The sequence below is a fragment of the Amblyomma americanum genome, chromosome 9 (assembly GCF_052857255.1).
Source record: "Amblyomma americanum isolate KBUSLIRL-KWMA chromosome 9, ASM5285725v1, whole genome shotgun sequence".
In the NCBI taxonomy this organism is placed as follows: domain Eukaryota; kingdom Metazoa; phylum Arthropoda; class Arachnida; order Ixodida; family Ixodidae; genus Amblyomma; species Amblyomma americanum.
Genome location: NC_135505.1, coordinates 149188562 through 149209197, shown reverse-complemented (window position 1 = coordinate 149209197; position 20636 = coordinate 149188562).

The following is a 20636-nucleotide window of genomic DNA, read 5'->3' as shown; positions in this document are numbered from 1 at the left end:
CCTTTTGCAAAAAATAACAACAGCAAACAAAAACGAAAACAATTGAGAACTGTGCTGATGAAGAATGAGAAACACCAGGCACAACGCCAAAACATGTCGTTGACGTTAGATCTCAGAACGATAAGCAAAAGCGCTGAATAAAACATACCTCGATTCAGCAGCCTCGATATTGATTAACGAGGTTAAGCTATGCCGGCCGGAAACCGAGCTGCATACCAAATGGATGGGACAAAGAACGAGGTGGGGTGCGGGGTGGCATATGCAAAGAAGTTTGCTCCTGTAACGTTGCTATGAGCATGGGAACGGAGCCATTAGCGATATTTCCACGGTGGTTTGAGCAGCAAGGGCTCCTACACACCCCCGCACGCATGTTAAAGCCTTTCTGCTTATTTTACACGGCCTCAAATGTTAGCAGAACACAATGAAACAGTCCCTTTGTGATAAACGAACGCTATCACCCCCCTTCCGGAAAATTTATGCGGAACCTTGCATTGAGGTAGAATAATTTGCAGTCGTACGAATAGGTAAGCAAATGGCACTAAAAAAAAAAACAGAGCAGGACATTTGAGTAAGAGAGGTAAATCGGTGGAGCGAGCACAAACTCGAAAAGCGCCGAGACTAATATAAACTCCATAATTTACGTTAATTTCAAACTATTGCCACATGACACTAGCATGTGGCACTGGAGCTCGAAAAAAAGCAGAAAATAAACATGGAAGGGGAACAACAAACTTTCTCCGCCTGTAAATTATTTTGCGAGTTTTCTTGCTCGTGCATGCTCACACTGTTTTCCCTCCCCTGATTGGAGGCCATTGCAGAAATGTAGGAAACGTAATATTAATGTTCGCAATAATAAAATGGTCTGTGATAAAATGAATACCGTCGGTCTCGGCAGAAATTGCGGCAGACACTAAAAATAAGGGGCGCTGCTGTTTTAAAGATGCAGGGCAGCACCCGCCGACAGTTATCTAGTACGACCGAATGTGGCTATTGGTCCACGCAACAACAGGCGTTGGCCGCTCTCCATGACAGCGTGGCGGCATGCGAATGGCTTCAGAAAAAAAAAAACCTAGGAGCGAGTGGTGCTTAGTACCGGAAAGCGCTGGTAAGCCGCTGGCTAAGCTTCGAGCGCCGGAATGAGTCTCGGACGATTTGGACTAGAACTTCCTGGCTAAATTTGTTATTAAAAAAAGCCTAAATCTGGCAATTAGCTTTGCTTTATCTAATCACTATCGAATGTAATGCCTTGGCTGCAAAAAAAAAGGAATTGATTAAAGTTCAGCTTGCACCAGTTCGGCGATACAGCTAAGCATATAAATCAGCTGGATAAACAGAACGACCATGCTATTGTTTCTCGAACAGCCACAGCTGGCCACTCTTCATGCGGGGTTCTTACAAAGCCGTTGTATTTTACGCTTGCTATGGCCTGGATCGAAGTCGTTTAGACGCAGATTTAGATTGAATAATCAGCACTGGAACCAGGTTCTTTTTCGCGAAACGAGCAGACCATGATTAAAACTATGTCCTTAGGCGGGAAGTGAGCCCAAAGGATATATGGTTTACTGCTGACTTCCACCTGGACATGATGTACCATTAAATAAAAAAGCGTGCTCGGAATTGACGAACACAGGAAGAAATGACAGATACGACAGAACAGCGCTTGCGCTTCTGTCCTGTCGTCTCTCTTGTTCCTTCCTGAGTTGGTCATTTCAGAGCACGCTTTTTTATTCAAAGATCGTATACCACCTAACCTGTGAGAAAGTCCTACCACACGATGTACCTCAAACAACAAAGCTTCAGAAATTTGCTTGTCATCTTTGACCAAGCAGACTTCGGGCGAAGATGGCGTGCCAGTGCTTTAGTACTTGTGGAGCTAGAAGCATTTCGTCGCCGTTCAGTGCTCTGCATTAATAAATATGAACCGCACGGCCTTCTCGATAGGGGCAACAATTTGGGAGACGGTGGCCCCAGACTTGGACCTAGTGGACTGCTTAATTTATGTTCTAATCAATTAACCACACTCATGGGTTGCTCTAGATCACGCTTATATGAAGAGAAAAAGAGATAAGCTCGGCTGCGAGGCGGGACGTGAATAATCAAGGAGCGCAGAATGTGAGCGAGACATAGCGGGTTGTTTTGGGCGCGTCCCCCCCCCCCCCTCCTTTGCAGGCGCTTTAGAGAGCAGCGCAAGACGACGGAAGTGGAGGGAAAGTACGCATCGAACTAATGCGAGTGAGCAGAGCAGGACAGAGGAAGAGATCACGGTTATCCGGCTTTGGGTTTCTCAGTACTCGTCTTTTGGCTGGTTTACTTTTCAAGTCTATGTACCAACTAACCCAGATTTCAGCTCTCCTGGAAGGCAAGAGCTCAGCTCGTTTTCTGTCACGCATAAATCATCCGAATGGAACGGTACGTGCTTGCATACTACAAAAAACAAACTCTTCTTTAAAGGGACGGATGACATGCGCGAAGAGAAGGTAGACATTATGATGCAAGGTGTTAAGGAGACGCTTTCGCCGTCCTGATCCACAATCCACCAAATACCGGTGCCGAGTTTATAGCAGTGGGACGTCTACGATTGAGAGGAAATTGGATGCTCGAGCCTTCCAGTTGCAACGGCAGCAGGAAGTCCTTTCTGCGAGCCACGCGGACAGAACAGCGATAAGAGGGGAGAACTTGCGGGGATTTCATCTGCGAGGCTGTCCGGGAAGGCTACGTCGGCTGCTTCCATCCTCACCTCAGCCTCAAATAGTGAATTTTGCAAAGGCCATGGGTCAGGATGTCCAACAAGTTCCGGGCATCCGGGTGGCAATGATCCTTTTATCCTATTATTGGTCCTCTCAGAAAATATAAAAACAACATAAAAGAAAAACGAACGGAGCCCGCACCAGCAACGCGGAGCGACTGAGAGAAGAAAGGAAGAAAAAGGTGCCGTAGTGGAGGGCTCCGGAATAATCGACCACCTGGGGATCTTTAACACCCGCCGTGGTGGCTCAGTGGTTAGAACGCTAGGCTACTGATTCGGAGTTCGCGGGTTCGAACCCGACCACGGAGGCCGCGTTTCGATTGAGGCGAAACGCTAAGGCGTCCGTGTGCTGCGCGGCATCAGTGCAGGTTGAAGATTCCCAGGTGGTCGAAATTATTCCGGCGCCCTCTACTGCGGCACCTCTTTCTTCCTTTTTCCTTTCACTCCCTACTTTATCCCTTCCCTTACGGCGCGGTTCAGGTGTCCGCCGAGATGTGAGACAGATACTGCGCCATCCCCCCCCCCCCCCGCCCCAGAAAAAAAACCAATTTTCATAAACGAGAAAAGGGCTAAATTCTCAAAAGAAAAAAAACATTTTAAAGAGAAAAACAGAGCAGTAAATACAAAAACTAACAAAAAACAAGAGAAAACCAAACGGACAGCACGGCCTAAGTCACAGGCAGTCAAAGCACCGAGTGCAGACACACGACGAAAATCAGGGAAGTAAAAACGCAAAATGCTCCGGCTATCAACTACGCCACAGCACTGCCTGTCCCTGGACACTCGTGTGCAGGTATAGGATACCAGTCACCACCGGGAGGTTCGTGAAAAACTTCTGCGCCGATACTTTGGCCCGTACAAGAGCCTTCGTCACCTTGGAGAGCTTGACTGTGAAGTCACTATATATATATATATATATTTCGGGAAAGCGAACATTGGGGCGGAGTGCAAGACAGTGTTGGTGTTGCACGCAAATACATTTAACGGCAGCAGCTCTTTACCACACTAGAGTAGCGGTTTGGGCATGTTGGTCTGGTTGCATGACTATAGAGGAAGCAGCCTCATGTTTCCCGTAGTAATATTCGCCACAGTCAACAGCGAATAGGTTTACCGCAAGCATGGCGACAGCCTAACCACATCAAGAACGGTCTCCACTTCCAAGCGTTTTTCTCAGCCCCACCACTTGCGGCCTGCACCCTTATGCAGACAGACAGGTGCTGTAGACCTGTCTTCAGGTTAATTGATGTGGCGTTAACACTTATTCCTCAATGCACAATGAGTGCAATGAATGTAAAAAAAATGATACGAACAGGTTCATGCTTTGATGTCAGCTTCAGAATTCATAATACAAGGTATGAAAACAAATCTCCTACACATTCACTCAGCGACGGAATATGGCCGCAGCTTTGCAAAGAAGACACTCGGCTTTGCTATCGCAGCAAAATTAACTGGTGATTCGGTGAGGCTGAAGGCGGAGAAGCGTCACATTGAAGACAAGGAAGGACAGCGTCGTCTATCACGGTGGACATACGGGGATTTCGCACCCTGCATGAAAGGCTATGAATGAAAGACCGCGTATACGGACGCGAGCACAGCAGCAACAAGAACAAGACACTCGAGAAAAATCGCGTCTGCGCCATTATTCGCGAGCTGCACAAAGCCGCAGCAGCACCACACCGTGCACCACCCGCCCACCGTCCTCTTATCTGCGATTCAGCCGACTGCTTCAGGAGCCGCGTCACTTCATTTGCAGCTTCCTCGCCGCCCCATTGTTTCGACTTTAGGACATACACTTCGTGCACCAACAAAGGCGGCGACATCAATCGTAGCATTCCTATCGTCTCGCGCCGGCGTCGGCTGCGTCGGGCAGAAAAAGTAGCGGCGGCAGCTTGATAAATACTCGCCGCGCGGAGCTCCAGCTCCCAGCATACAACGGCGTCGGTGCCGCCATATCGCGTCGTTGTAAAAATGCTTGCTTCTCGCGTGGCGACAACTCGGAGGAGGGCCGTAAATCAAAACCGAGCAGCCGCAGTTGGCCCCGCGGGACGCTGCGTTCTCCGGAGTCTCCGCGGTCGGGACACACGAGGAGATAGATGCATGACACGCACTGCTCGCTGCCGTGCAATTGACGGTCGTCGGTTTGGCACGGACGAAAAAAAAAAGTATTACCTGGAGTCCAGGAGATTTGTTTTTTGTTCAGCTAAGCTAAGGTACCTCACTTCGTGCGTGTGTTGTCTGCAACGTTTAGCAGTTTTTATTCACTCTGTAGCATTCTGGCGGAAACCAGGAAAGAGCGCGCGGTTTAGGAGATAAAAATGCGACCAGAGTGCGTCGTAAAGGTGGTGACTGGAATTACGCTCACGAACACAAAAATAAAATGTCTCTGGAGTTTACAGTTCTATCATAACAATGTATTCTGACCAACACCTAACGTGAAGACTTACTCAATTACTTTCCCATAAGTTGGAGCGCCCTGGAACCATAATCGTTTCGACGTTCTGTTCGCGAACAATTATTTGTGTCGTTTAGGAGAGGCTATGAACGCATACTTTATCAATTGCGGTTCTGTTAAGACATTTCCTTACATCTTCCTTATGAAGCCCACGTAGACATAACAACGCAAGAACCTATTACTAGGTCAAAAATGATATAGCTAACTATTCAAGCGTCACTAAAAACTGCGAAGCATGTCTCCTTGTGGCAAGCTTTCAACTTCTTATTCAGAAAGGAATTCAACATTGATTGAATGTAGGGAAAGCATAGGAGATTTTATTATCCTTATTGGCTTTGCTCACCAATAGAAAATTAGTAGTGTGAGCATTTTCTGTCTGAAAGGTTACTGATTAGAAAATAGAAGAATAAATAACCCCACGTCGCCGATGCGCCGATAGCTTGGTGACATCGGCTTCTTTAAATAAATAAAAAAAAACCTTTATCGGGTCGCCACGGTGGCTCAGTGGTTATGGCGCTCAGCTGCCGACCCGAAAGACGCGGGTTCAATCCCAGCCGTGGCGGTCGAATTTCTCTTGAAGGCGGAATTCTAGAGACCCGTGTGCTGTGCGATGTCAGTGCACGTTAAAGAGCCCCAGGTGGTCGAAATGTCCGGAACCCTTCACTACGGCGTCCCTCATATCCTGAGTTGTTTGGGGCGTTAAACCCCATAAACCTTTATCGGAACATGAAAAGCTTGCACCTTAATTTTATGACATAATATCATTATTCATTTCGTGAGCCTTCTAAGTGTTTTTCTCCTCCCCTCCCTCCACAGCAGAGTTTCACGTGGGCAATTTTACTTTAAACCACACCAGCTTAATATCGCTGTTTTTCACTCAAACGTTTTCTATTGTCGAATTTCAGCGTCAAACTGCAGGCAGAATAGACAGTCCTTATATGATAAGTAACTGGTCCACAAATGGGTAACTTTTGGTGAGTTGACTGTCAAGGACATTCTGCTAGCTTCCTCCGCTCCTTGGTCAAGTGAATGTTCTCAGTTATGGTTAATGTAGCATATAGTTCGAAAAATGACTGACACATGGCAAATACGGCAGGTAGTTCGTACTTCATCAAGTATTATTCTCTTTCTAAAAGCAAATCGCCTATCAGAAATCAATGCAGTTGACCTCAGTGTCACTTCCCGGAAAAGAATCAACATGTCCGTAACCTCCTTTGCTTTTTGACAAAATATTCCATGCCTAGGACCATATATTTTGTTTTGGGCTGGTTTTTATCTTATTACGTGCATCCAAGTCAAGGATAGTTGATATTAGTTAACAATTGGAAACGAGCTGGGATTACTCTATGGTCTAAAAGGAAATACTGCGGGAAGAGCAGTTGAGCTGTGGCAGAGGGTATGGTTTCTGCCACGACCAGCTTTTGGCGGGCCTCGACTGTAGCGGATGGCTGCGTGGTTGCTGTCGCGTTGGTCAGGTTTCCGTGGACTGCGCCGCCTCGGTTCCCAGGCCATTCGTGCCGCTTCCATAATGGAACGGAACAAATCGAAATTAGGCACACACGTACACCGCACTGGGGCTCGCACCGTGTGCCGGCAGAGGGCGCTCGTACAAGAGACTCCCGCGCTGCCATGGGGAGGCCATAAATCTCGCCCTCGGAACGATCCTCGCTTTTACTCTCGTTTTCTATCTTTTTTCGTGCACTGCTGATCGCTGCCCTTCTCTGCTCTGCTCAAGAACTGCCTGCACATTTTGTTGTTTCTGCCTTCGCCGCTTCACGCACGAACTGCTTTACATTTGCTTCGACGAAAAAAAAAAAGAAAAGAGAAGCAGCAGTCATCCGCGCCAAAAAGGCCCCGGCAGAGAGAGAAAAACGCAACAGTCTCGCAACGTGAGAAGGCCGTCGCATTAACATCGCCAGCAGTGTAGTTGAGGAACCAAGCAGCCACGGAGCTTTCAAGCGACGCTCAACGTGAATCAGAGCCTAAAACGGAATGTTCGAAACTCGATCGTCAGAGAACATCGTTAATTCGATTGCTATGAAGATACTGGCCTTCATATATCCTATCTTCACAGCGGCCATCCTAGGGTTTTGCGCCTTACTGAACTGGCAGCCAACTGCATTTCTGCCTAAAAAAGCAAGTCGCGTATGCCGGTGGATAACTTACCATCTATGTAGCCAGGCGTAGTTTCCCAACTTTATGTGGTTGCTCTACTTGGAATGAAACAGTGTGCTGATATTTATAGAGGACACATGCAAATATGAAAACTAAGCAGTCCGCTCCGCAGGGAAAAAGCACCTCAAAGAAATCCGTTACCGGCAGAAATCAGGTAAGGCTTATTTATGCGCGTCTGTTGCGAAGTATGCGAGAGAGCTGATCAATGTGTAGTTAAACAAGCGAGCGGGAAACTACAGGCTACTGTCTCTACGAACCTCTTTTTTTCTTTTTGCAATACGGTATGCTTCAGACATTCAAAAGAGCATGCTGAATGCATTCGAACGATTCTTACTGTTTTACACTGTTTTTAATTATTTTTATTACTGAGAAAAGTATATGGATGGGGCAGGGGGCAACATATTTTCAGTTCATGTCAGTATATCACTTACGCATGCTTGATGAGAACCACACAGTTTTCCTGCATTTAATGGAAGCGCGCTCTGGCTAATTTTTCTATTTTTCCTATTTTTGCTCTCTCATTCCCTTTTTTACAGCGCGTACATTCATTATTTGACGATCATGTCGCTTTGCTAGCTGTTGTAAGACGTGCAGCTAAAACTGAACATTTCTCACTACCCCGATCGCCATGTTTGAAACGGTGACACACATCCTGATGCTTGTCTATAATTGTGTGCTAAACCCGACCAAGGGGCAAACTAAGCCTGTTTTCTCATACAGAAATTTAGTCCCACAACAACGAATGATTCCACTGCCAAAGTTTTGCAGAAACTGATCCACAAACAAAAAAACTCGATTTCCATTGTTCTGCCAGTACCACGAATGTAAGGTGCTTTTAAGCGCCACTCGAGGGGAGGAGTGATATGTTCGCTGAACATACCGCGTAGGACAACCAACGCCGCCGCCGATGGAAAATTGTAATCCAAAAATTGAGAGAAACAAGCGGCACAACATAAACAACCGTCAAATATGGCACCCCAGTTGAGGCGCCACATTGAAGTCCCGAGTGGAGTCGTCTTGCCTGGGACACCGCTACAGAACAGAAAGACAGCAGCAGCGACCCTTTTACAGCGACCATCCTGTATAATGGACAGCGTCTGGCGGTGCGGGAAAGTCTCCCAGACAGGCAGCAAACAAACAGGCAGCGTCATGGCAAGCGAGCCCATAATGCGGACCTGTCAGCGCCCGGTTCTCAAATAAACGCCTCTATAGGTCCGAGAACCCAGCGTGGCAGCCGCTCATGGATGCGACATCGAAACGTCATCACATCGTCCACTGTCGCCGCTTGCCGGGCGAAGAAGTTTCTGTGTCGCCCACCTTGAGATCGTAGAAGCGCCGATGCACTAGAGGCAGCATTTCCAGAAAGCGCGTCGCCTTCATCTCCAATGGCGCGCTGGCGACCCGGTCTATGCTCCGTCGTCTCGGCTTCCATGCAGGACATGCGTGTATGGATGCTGAGAATACAGCTGCAACCACGCGGAGAGTGTAACATGGTTGGAATAAGAAGCCTTCTAAGGTCCGAATTAAGCCGACTTGTTTTTGGTAAATAATAATAAAAAAAAACAAGTACCAGCACTGCATACTCGCAGCTTGACTGGTCTCAATACGTTGGCGCGACCCGGTTTTTAATTGGACCTCTGCGGAATAGGCACAGTTTCAAGCGGGCGCGGTGCGTAAAACGAATGCTTCGCCCTGACTTCGCAGTGAGAACACTCGCTTTGCGAGGTAGCTGTCAGTGAATGTTTTTATAGAGTCCGCGCTCCGAAGCTTCGTCCATGAACCAGAACAGCACTGGCGTCCGTGTTCATAGTCTATAAGCTTCGCAGAAAGTCCTCCATGTCGATCCGCGGTCAAGTTTCGTACTCCTCGCAGTCAGTTTCAAGTTGGTCACTGATTCAGTGAGCCATATTCTGGGAGCCGATTACACAAGTCTCTGAAGAAATTTCTCAACCTGTTAATCATTCCGTTCAGAGACAAAGGCTGTCCATGATTCTTCTTTCCTTACCCTTGAAATAGAAGAAAAAAACAAACAAGAAAAGAGTATCCGCCTGTGCTTTATTCATATTTATTCATACTGGAAAGACCTGCCTTGGGACATAATTACTCTTTAAAACAGCTCAATATTTCTAAATAGCTGCACCAACGTACCGCAGTAGCACTAAAAATAAATAAAAAATGACCGTTCCGTAGAAAATGCAAGCAGTGAAAACGCTGTACTCTTCAAGATGCGAAACAATTTGTCTCTATCAAGTGACAGTTTGATCATTAGCGAAGAATTTCAGGTGGCCAGGCGTTCTAAGTGAGGCTTTTGGAAGCGGCTGTGAGTTTTCTGTAAAAATTATGGCTAAAATTTTATGCTCCTGTTTTACTGAAAGTACCATGTAATTTAAGTGAGCGAACTAAGAAGTGGACTTGGAATTAAGAGTCAACTTAAAGGGTCTGTCAAATTACTGTAGTTCTTGAGAAGTCCACGGCCGTTCCAGTGCACAAGAAAAGGTATATTTGATGACTTTAGGGGATATGATAAAAAAAAATTAGGTTCGTGGATCCTTTGGGCCTATCAGACGGGTTTTTCCTTTTTCGTTTCGCACAAGGCAGTTGTTCCCCCACTGGAGCGAGGGTGAGCTTGGTGTAGTGTCCATCGCCTCGCTGGAGGCCCGCATGTAAGCCTCACGTGGAGAGGTTGTGGACTCCTCCCGATGGGGAGAAGCCTTGAGGGCTGCCGACTGGGGGCCGACGGACACTTTTTCAAGGTTAACCGGATAGCCTTCGCTGCATCTGGGCGCCCTACGTGAGGCTTCGACTCGGCAGTGGTCGGATTCCAGTGTGGTGTGCCACCCTCACGCACCACATCAGTGAAATTTGTTTTTGTGGCGAACAAGAAAGAAGAAAAGCCTTATTCAGGAAGAGAAAGCTTGTTAGGGCGGAAAGCACATGTGGTGAAGCTTGAGCCATCAATTGGCGCTACAGAGAAATGTCGTGAAGATGGCTGCTTATCGCTGAATCCCGTTTGGATAGCAAGTGCCGTGGCATTCAAGATAAGAACTGGCCCAGTGCTTAAGAAAAGAAGATTGTGACAGTAGGCTCAAAGAGAGGAAAACAAGCGCACCAGTCATGCGCGAAAGTGCACTCTCAAGCGAGTAAGCACACACGGCAAGCAGATCAAGCCTAAAAAAGCCCGCGTGTCCAAAAGCCGAAGCACCTGTCTCGTAATACGCAGTGTCGTTTCAGAGCAGAACGCAAACCGGTCATCGAAGCCTCAACAGAGTAGGCGGTACCACTCGCGTGAAACGCGAGAGTGGTTAAAAAACGAAAGCTTTAAAAGAAAGGCTTCCAGAGGGAACGAGAATGCTCCGCAACCAGTTCTGTAAACGCCGTCGAGGGCCACCGTTTTTGGACGGAAGCGATGCCGGACGCGGCGCCGACCGTGATTGCCGCCGCCTGTCTCTGGCCCCGTTTATAAGAAGACAGCCCGTCAAGCTAGACAGCAGTTTAAGAAGCAATGGATGGCTCCTCCATAGTTGTGGTGCAGACTGTGGAATCAGGCACGCCTGGGTGGTCCTGAATGCGGAGGCTCCCTCCCTGCGCGTCAAACGGTGTCCGGCCGACAAAGGATGGCCGCGGTTGGAGGGAGGGTATGATCGCTTTCCCGCCAGCGAGTCTCAAGATGCGGCCGCCATTGTTTCCCACCGTCTCGCAAAGCGCCGACTGCGTATTGCCTCCCACTCCGCGTCCCAAAGGATTGCCTTCGCCGCCTCGGTGTTCCTGCCATTTCTTTTCATGTGCCTGCGGTCCCCACAGTTGACGTTAGCTCATGCGTGTCGGCATTCCCTCCTCTCGTCCGTCAATCGTCGTCCACGTCTTCCTTAGATTTCACTCCTACTCTGTAATGCGTACACCTGCTGTCGTTAGAGCTGGATGCACTCGACGGAGCGAATCAAAACTGGCCGTTTATGAACAATGCTTGTCTCTCGCCGGGAAGTGGCATGAGATGAAAGCACAGGCCAGATATAGCGATTGCAGCGCCCACAAAATGGACGAACGACGTTAGTTCGTACACATTTTCTCCTGGTCGGAATGCCCGGCAGCTGGATGCTGCAAGGCAGGTTTTCCTTAGTTCAGGCTTCTGGGATGGCGGTAAGTGTCCTGCTGGTGTGTCCGATTATGCACTTGCTCCATGCTTTGTGGGTTCGTTGGTTTGCAGCGAAATTTCCGGACTTCCCTCGCTTTTTCTTCTCATGCCCATGTGGGATGGTAGCTGGTGGCATGATATGAATAATATGGTCGCTGGAGGGTACGTTTATGTGTTTTGAACGGGCTTATTGAACCAAACGGCCAATTATTTCGGATTTTTCGGCACGATTCTTGGCTATCAGTTCGGCTGTTTTGCAGCAGCTGGCGTTCTTATGGAGGTTATTCTTCCACTGGATATTACCTCTATAGCCGTGGTGTCTCTGACGCAGACACTGAGCTACGTTACGGAGTGCACGGCATGAAACCAGACTGGCGCTGAGCCCGGACTATGAGGACGACGATAGGCAGCGTATGTCCAGTATATCTGCTGTGTCACCTAAATGTTCGGCAGTGTGTAAAACAGGCGTTTTGAGATTGAAGGGCGTTTTTATCGGCATAACGCTGTCAGCATTTTAGGGCATCAGAATACAGCTAGGACGTGTTTATTAGTAGGCTGGTTAACTTATACCGAGCAGTATACAATTTCATATATAATTTTCTGCAATTTTTTAAAATAAGCATATTGAGTTAGAAGAGTGTCTTTTTTTCGGCATAGCACTGCCAGTGGTGTAGCGCAACAGAATACAGCTAAGGCGTGCTAACTGGTAGGGTGGTTAACTAATATTCAGTAGTTAAATTTTTACTACTGCTGTCAGTCTTCTTATTTATAGAGATGCATGTTGCCAACCGTAGCTAATATTTATACCAGTTTTTCGAATGCCAAAAATGCGGATACCGTCCGCGCTGTGGCCCAACAAATTGTGGCTATATCGGTTACGTGCACTGAAGGGGTTGCTCTTTTTGTAAGCGTCTCGAAAGCGCGTGTATTTTTGCGCCATGTAGCCAAACTTGTTGGGCAACAGCGCCGAAGGTAACTGCGTTTTCGAAATTTGTAAAAATGATATGGATGCAACTTACAGTGGGCTACACGCCTCTCTATAAATAAGAGTAACAGTAATAGGTAAAAAGTTGACTGGTGACGCTGGGCAAGCCCTTCTTGCGATAAGTGTACTTTGAGCGCGTTTGCAGTCCAACTCTCTTAGTTCTGTACCGGCGACGCGTTGCATGGTGAACAGGGCAGCGACTGCAGGCAGCGAGGCATGGGTGAGGGTGGCTCGGCATAGCGTGATGAGATATCGTAGTAATAACGCAACAGCCTTAGGGGTCCTCCTAGTTCTCTTATACGATGTCTGAGCCCAGAATATTGACGCGTTTTTACATTGAGTTATGAAGTAACCAGCGTTTAACGAGAAAATTTTGCAAGCCGGCTGGCACGTACCAATGTGAAACTGAAAATAAAACTGGTGTGTCCGCATGTGCGCGCGTGCGTGCGTGCGCGTGCGTGCGTGCGTGCGTGTGTGTGTGTGTGTGTGTGTGTGTGTGTGTGTGTGTGTGTGTGTGTGTGTGTGTGTGTGTGTGTGTGTGTGTGTGTGTGTGTGTGTTTGTGTGTGTGTGTGTGTGTGTGTGTGTGTTTGCGTGTGTGTGTGTGTGTGTGTTTGTGCGCGTGTGTGTGTGCGTGTGCGTGCGCGTGTGTGTGTGTTTTAATTGTATGCTTGAATGTGGCTTAAAGAAGATGCACAATCCTTCACTTCCATATACATGCAGGTTTCATCAAATTGGAGCTCCGCGGTTTTCGATGAGAAACCACTTTTTGGCCTTTTGAGGCGCGCAACACTTTCCACTAGTCGTAGAATTTTAGGTCACAGACAGTGCCGGCGTGTGTAGTAAAATAACCCGTCCGCGTTTTGTGCAGCCCGCCTTTCTCGTGTAACGTCTACTGGTGCAGCTTATTCATCAATATCACCTCCATCTAACCAGTCTTACAACAAACCGTAAAACGTCCCATCTGCCACAGAGGGTTCCACACCATAATTTCGGTGGCTGCAGCCTGCTCGGAGTCATAGGGCCACGAAGTAATCTCTGCCGTTATGTGAATTAGCAATGAAGACGTCGAAAAAAATTAGTCTTGCATGAGTTGGTGCGAAGAACTTAATGTCGCGCTTTCATTCAAACACACATGTTACGCATTTCTGAAGAATGGAGTTTCAGCCTGAGGGCTTACGGTAAAGAAATTGATTCATGTGGATATCGTTATAAAAGCAAGCATCGAGAAATGCTTCAAGAAACGACGGCCCAGTAAAAAAAAAGAAATGACCAAGGCCACGTGCGATTCGATGCTCCACAGAATACGGAGATCAGATGTGTGGATATGTAGCAAAGCACGCAACTAAAGATGCGCATCGGCTGTGTATGTACGTAGAAGCGAACAAACGTCTGCTAAAGGATAGCTGAAAACATCATTGACCGAATCTGCCGGACTACTAATGGGAACCGCCATGGCTCTAGCTGAGTTGGCCAATCCTGTCTGAGGTCAGAGAATTAAAGGTCATGAGAAAGGTCATGCGAACCTTCTAGCCTTCCAAAAAGCAGTCGTGGCACATCTTGGCAGCAGCGGTGGCGTTCGGAGCCTCCTGGTCGGTCATACTGCGGAATGCGACACTTCGGGAACGAAAAAGAAATTGAAATAGCATTTCATGCGAGAAACTGATGACATAAAGGCAAAATCCGAAGAGTAACAGAAGGCTGTGACAACTAACGATGGAACGAAAAACGCGAGTCTACGGCTTCGGCGCATAGCTGTTAGGGAAAGGCCAACGAAAGTAACGAGACGTGGCGACGTCAGCGCTGCTCATTACGTCCTTAAATTCCTTCTTACTTTTCCTCCGAAAAGTAAACCTGGATACACGCATTTGTTATGAAAGTGGCCATATGTATGTGAGAACAGAAACGCGCACTAAAACTTCGAGCGGCGCGTAAAAACGCAAAGTGAAGAAATTAATAATCAGCCGCTTTAGAGTTGACGACGCGACGCGTTCTTTAACGTGGAAACGGTAACGCAAAGGCGGAAAAACTTTCGCGAGGACCAGCCAGGCATTCGTAAAAAAAAAATAAAATGAACAGGACGGGGTCGGAAGAGATGGGCGAGCCCGAGCAGAGCTGGAGTAAAAACAGTGCAGAAAACGCGCACGCAGCAACGAGGGAGAAAGCGACGGCGGAGACTTTTCACTCGTCAAAAATCTGAGAGAAGCTGTGAAAGAGAAAAGGCATCGCTCAAGCAGCCGCGATTCTTCAGCGCCGTTTTCTTTCGGAAAGAGAGCGTAGCGAATCTCGCATCGCGGGAGACAAATGTGGCGTCCACGTCCCGAATGCCTCGCGCCAGTCATGCCCCCGTGGAAGTAAGGGTTGGTGATGAGCGGGGGGAGGGGAGCACTTTTTCACTCGCCTCCGGGAAGCAAGACTAAATGCCAGTTTTAGAGGAGCCAAAGAATAAAACCGGATGACATCAGGCGGGAAAACAAAAGGTCAGAGTACAGGGCGCCGATATCCCAGTTTTGTGAAGGCCATGACCTCCTTTCTTAAGCGCGAGGTTGAGGCATATGGTAGAAAGAAAAGGCAGAATCACATAGCATACCACCTCGGATGACTTTGTCGCCGCACTCTTAGGATGCGAGAATATCAGGAATAATGCGCGTTAACTGTTGATCGCGGGCGATGTTTGTCGCCGAGTTCAAGTGCTTTTCCTTATTGCTAGTTTTCAAGGTAAGTTGGGCGAGTTGGTTTCTATACACAACAGCGCTGTGTTGTGTCCCTGCCTGTGTCCTTCTTCTACGTCCCGTTCGTTGCGCTGTAGTTATGGATTGTGCTAGTTTTCGTTTCCCAGAAGAGCACATTTCAGATTTTCGTGGCGCAAGGTGGACTCGAATGGTTATAAGAATAAATAGAGCGGTAGGACTGCGGTGACCTCAGGCACATCCAGGAAGACAGAAAGAATGCCTAATAAACAAAATCGAAGACAAAGAAAGCAAAATGAATAAAACAGGTAAAACAGCTTATTATAAGTAGTGGTTTTATAAAATTAAAACGACATGAAAAGATTTTGCTAGCCGCGGAATTTGCTATTGAAGCCTGAATCACCTGAGCTGTGGCTAACGAAAATAAATGGTCAGGGAGAAAACAACAGGGGAAAAATAAAGAGGAGAGAAAGAAAGGACAGCAGTAGGGTAGGACTACACAATATGCACGCAACAACGGACGATAAATAATGGAGTGCAATATTTTGGGAAAAAGGCAAGGACGAATGCATGATTTGGGGTGGGAGGGAGCTCACATCCTCAAGCCAGAAATTTCACATAGGAAAATTATCCTCAACCACAATTTTTTGACGAAAAAAGCCAACGAATATAGGGCTGAAATGGAACCTTCCCCCCTCTCCTCCCTTTTCCCAACAGCCCCAACCAAGAGTAACCCTTAAATCCGGCCCTGGCACAATGTATCCTGTAAATGGTCCGATGTGGAGCCGCTTCCTGATAGGAGCACCAAGCAGTTCGATCACCTGGGCTGGCATCGCAGCGAATAGACGCTATTCTTGAACCGCGTCCCGTAGTCGGAACCTCTGTGCCGATGTTTGGCAGCAGAGCGCGTAGTTGCAGAAACGCAAAACTGGTAATTTTTAACCGGTATTCGCCATGCCAAAAGTTTACAACTCGTGTGCTATACTTCTTTCTTGTTGTGGAGGGTATGTCGTAATTGGCGCTTGGCGCAGCTGTTCATGTTCTGCTGTGCGTGAAAATCGGGGGCAGCGCAGGATTTAAGCCCAATATTGCGCGCTGGGGGAGGGTAGGGGAAATGCGGCGAGGCCGCAGGACACCTTCAGGCGTTAGTCTGTTCGGTAAAATGGGAAAGCTGGGAAGCTCATTGATTATATGAACAGCAGTGTGCGAGGAAACGGTGCGTACTTGGTGCTGCAGCTTGTTTTCAGAAAGGAGACTCCAGGACATCAGTCTTCTATTTTACGTTGCTTCTACGTGAAGATACAGCGGGATTGTTATCACGACCGAAATTGTGACAGTGGAGGCGTAAATGATCAACGTACTTTGTTTTTATTCCGTAACTTTGCGCACAGATTAAGTGGTTTTAGTTACAAATAACTTCTTAGTTTTCTTAAATTTCAGCTGGAATCAAAAATATTCAATCGCGAGAAGCTTTCTTTTATTTTCTGACGTCACGACATCGTTTAAAAGAACTTCTCAAGAGAAGGAATATATGATGGCAATATAGTATCTGCCTTGAAGGCGCAGCCTCACGAGGACAAGGCAAGACAACGATCCAGAAAAGCTGCAGGATTTGCCCGAGATGCAAGTCCCCAGCTTCCGACTCGTGGCGCCACCCCTCGTCAAGGACAGAGCAACGACGCCACGTCACGAAAAATAAAAAAAGGTTGATATAACGGAATGCAGCTGCCCTACGGGTGGCCCGGTGACAGAGATTAACACGTAACATGAAACTTTAAGTCTTTGAAAAAGAAAGGAAGAAATAGGCTGCGCACGAACTGCGCTAAGATCCGGAGGTGGAGTAAAGAACAAATACCTATAGGTTTCCCCTTTTTGTAGAAACATTTAGCACTTCGCTGCAAAATTTAAGTACAGACATGGCATACGAATATGATTTTTTTTTCTGTACCCGCTTCACTTCGGTGGAGTTACACATGCACTGAAGACAAGTAGTTGCAATTCTAAAAAAATTGACGTCATTATGAAAGAGCTCACGCTGGAACAATGCGACACAGGACACATAAGCTAGGTCATCTGTTTTTGGCGTACTCGCTTCCTTATTTCAGCGAGTTTTCTTTCTAGTCCGAAGGGAGACGCACTCCATCGTACTGGTAGATTCTATACGACTTAGATTAGTCCTAATTGCGCACCAAACTTCGCGCGTCCCTTGTTTAAAGTCATTCAGTGTTGCTTACCTATTGATCGTTGACTATAAGGCGGCAGAAAAGATAATTTTAAAATAAGCAGGCTGGAAAGAGATCACTAAATTCCAAGCACCCGCTTTCGTACAGTGAGCACTGTCATGTCTCCAATGTTTGAACCCTTGGCATCACTATATTCACGTAGTTTTGCAAAATCTATTTTGAGTTATTTGCGCTGAAGTCATTTTTTTTAAATAGTAATTCTTTCTATCACATACAGCGACCGGCCCTTTATGAATCAATAATAATAAGAAAAGACACGCAATTCAGCCGCACTAACTAAGCTAACAATATGAGTATCAAAACGGAGCACAAAGTAATGATTTTATCCTAAGCCACTTACGGCCGCTAATTTTTATCTTTACTTTTGTTGCTGGCAAGTTCCACAGGCGCGGACATAACAAATTACAAGGCGCTTTGGTGTTCTACTATGGTTCTTATGGAAGAAGAAAAAAGTTAAGGAGAAAAAACAAACCCGGAGGTGATCAACACACAGTGCCAATATTATAGGCCTGGAAAGCTGCCTAAACTCAGATTTTAACACATGCAAGCATGCAGACTCGTGACATTTAAGGGACGCAAACACATAAAACAGTAAAAACATGATACGAATCCAAGTACTGCCGAAAATAACGAGGAAGTTTAAAGTCAGGACGCGGCGAGTGCGGCGAGACGAGTGGGGAAGGGGTAGCCTTTTCCGCCTCTGCTTTTTCCCCGACCGAGGGAGATGTTAACGAGCCGCTGATGCGCGGGGAAGAAATCCGTTTATCTCCGGCTACCATTCGCGAGAGGCTGGCGGAAACTCGCAAAGCGTGAGAAATAAAATTGATGGCTTAAATCTGGCTCAGCTCTCCGGGGAGGACATTTTCTTTTGGACCCAGCAGTCTTCCTCTTTCGGGTTATTTCTTCATCTCCCCCCCCCCCCCCTGTCTCCCCCCCCCCCCCACACACACACTTTTACAGACCTCCTTCATTTTATTTTACCGACTAGCATTTTTCTGTGGCATGTATTTTATCAAAAATTCAGTGTGATGCCGTGCATTTGAGCGTTTTTTTTTTTTTTGGGGGGGGGGGGGGGGAATGTACAGCACCGCTGGCGCGTCGTTTTTCCAACGTTATAGGAACGAAGAAAGCGCCTTTTCGCATACTTACGGAAGACGGCAGTAGGCGCGGAAGGTCCTTTCTTAGTACAGTAAGTGCCGAACTAACTTTTCAGTGGAGTATTTGCTTAATTTTTAGTTTCTTTTCATAATGTACCATTCCTAGGAATTACAGCTGGAACTACCTCTTGCTAACGAAATGTACTGGAGCTGCGGCGTTCTCCGCAGCAAAATGCGAGCTTGAACATTGGCACTCCCGCGATTTCAATACGAGCCTTTAATTATCGAGTGAGTTTGTTGCCGAGATTTAATTTTTGGAACTAGTCAGTCCCGCGAATGTATACCTATATGCTTTGAGATTAATTTATGCATTAAGTCTTGCTTTCTAAAGTTTTCGTTTTCTTCTTCCTTGTGAAATTTTTTATCCATTCATGATGAAACAGTGTTCAGTGAGACGGAGTAGGCACTCTATTGTGTGACGAAGCATGAAAACTTCGCGAACTCCTTATTTAATTGATGCTGGAGAGCGTAGCTTAACGTTTGATAGCAATAATTTGTTCGGATCCTAGGTACAAACCATTTGAATGTCCTTCATGTAGAGTACTTTAGCCCTTTGCATTATAACCCTGACAGTTTTACCATAGGGGAATCGTTTTCATTAATAGTGGCTTTATATCGCCGTAGGAGTAAAGTTTAGTACAGCTGTGAAAAGCGGATGGTTACAAGTTAACTAAAAATCGGTGTGTTCCTGTCGAGGAGCATTCATAGCATTTCGAACTGCTTTCTTCCACGAGAACCCTGTCAGCCATAAAAGTCTTGTTCCAAGGAGGCATTTAGAAGCTTCGTGCCCACACCTGAGTTTTACACAATCCTTGTCAAGCAAAATAGCGTCTCCCCATATATCGCACAGTCACAACTCAAAGCGGGGAGGCGGTGGCGTATAGACAGCAGCTTTCAAAGCGGCCGGCGTTTCGGTCCTGCAGTGATCGAAATGTGCCCAAGATCACGCAGGCAAATAAGAGAGGACGCGTGAGCGTACTGGCGTAGCCTAAGCAACAGGCCATGCGCCATCAAACGGCGCAGCGACTCAACTCAGTTAATGATTCCGCGGTCCCTATCCATCCCCTTGTGAGCGCACCTAGGTGAAGTATAGGCATAGTAATGCGCGAAGGAGGCGTACGAACACAGCAGCAGCTCGGCGGATTGATTTTACTAGGCAGCTTCCAGAGTTAAATTTATCAAGCGAATGAGATTAGCACGGAACCAAGCATGAATTCTGGCAACAGGCAAGTCTGATGAGTAATCATCCTTCACTATGCAAGTCACGAACAGAAAACGTATGTGGAAAATAACTCTTATATAAAACACTAGGGCCCTAATCCCCCCCCCCCCCCAATGTTTTCTTTGCTAATAAATGTATTTCCTAGTCGCCTGTCGGCGGACTAAGCTTTGCTGCTAACCTATGCATTTTCCGGCATGCCGACATTACGGGCTTTTTTTTTTTCTTAAATGACTGGTGAAGCCTGTTTTTACGCCTGAAAAGACAGCTTTAGTGGCCGAAGCCTCCAACCGTTTTTCTCCTCATCCAGCTATCTACGCTTGTTCATTCCTCGTCTCCCAGGAGCCACTTGAGGCTTACAGCCATAGCCAAAGCCAAAGCCCGAATACTTATACTATAGTTGAGTTAATGAAAGGCGCTTAGTGTCGCTTCATTTCCCTCTCACGGTAAAGCCCGTGCTACTACGGCGAGAAGAGGAAGAAAAAAGAAAACAGAGACAGAGGACAGGCAAACAAGGCCTTTCAACGCTTTGCTTTATTTCTGACTCCTGCGCCCTTGAACCAAAGCGCCGAAATTAGCCCCGCCTGTACCCAAAGCGCGACGAGGCTAATAAGCAGTCAACGCAATAAAGCAGAAACTTGGTAAAGATATTAAACAAGAAAAAAAAAGGAGCATAAGCAAAAGCTTTTTCTTCGCCAACTTTAGCGATTAGCGTGCGACGCAAAGGGGCGGATCCGAAAAACGCGCTCTCAGCAGACTGTGATGGCTCGTGATGTTAATTACAAAACGAGCCGCCGGCAGCTATCTCCCGGGTGTGGCTGTATTAAGCGGGGTTCGGA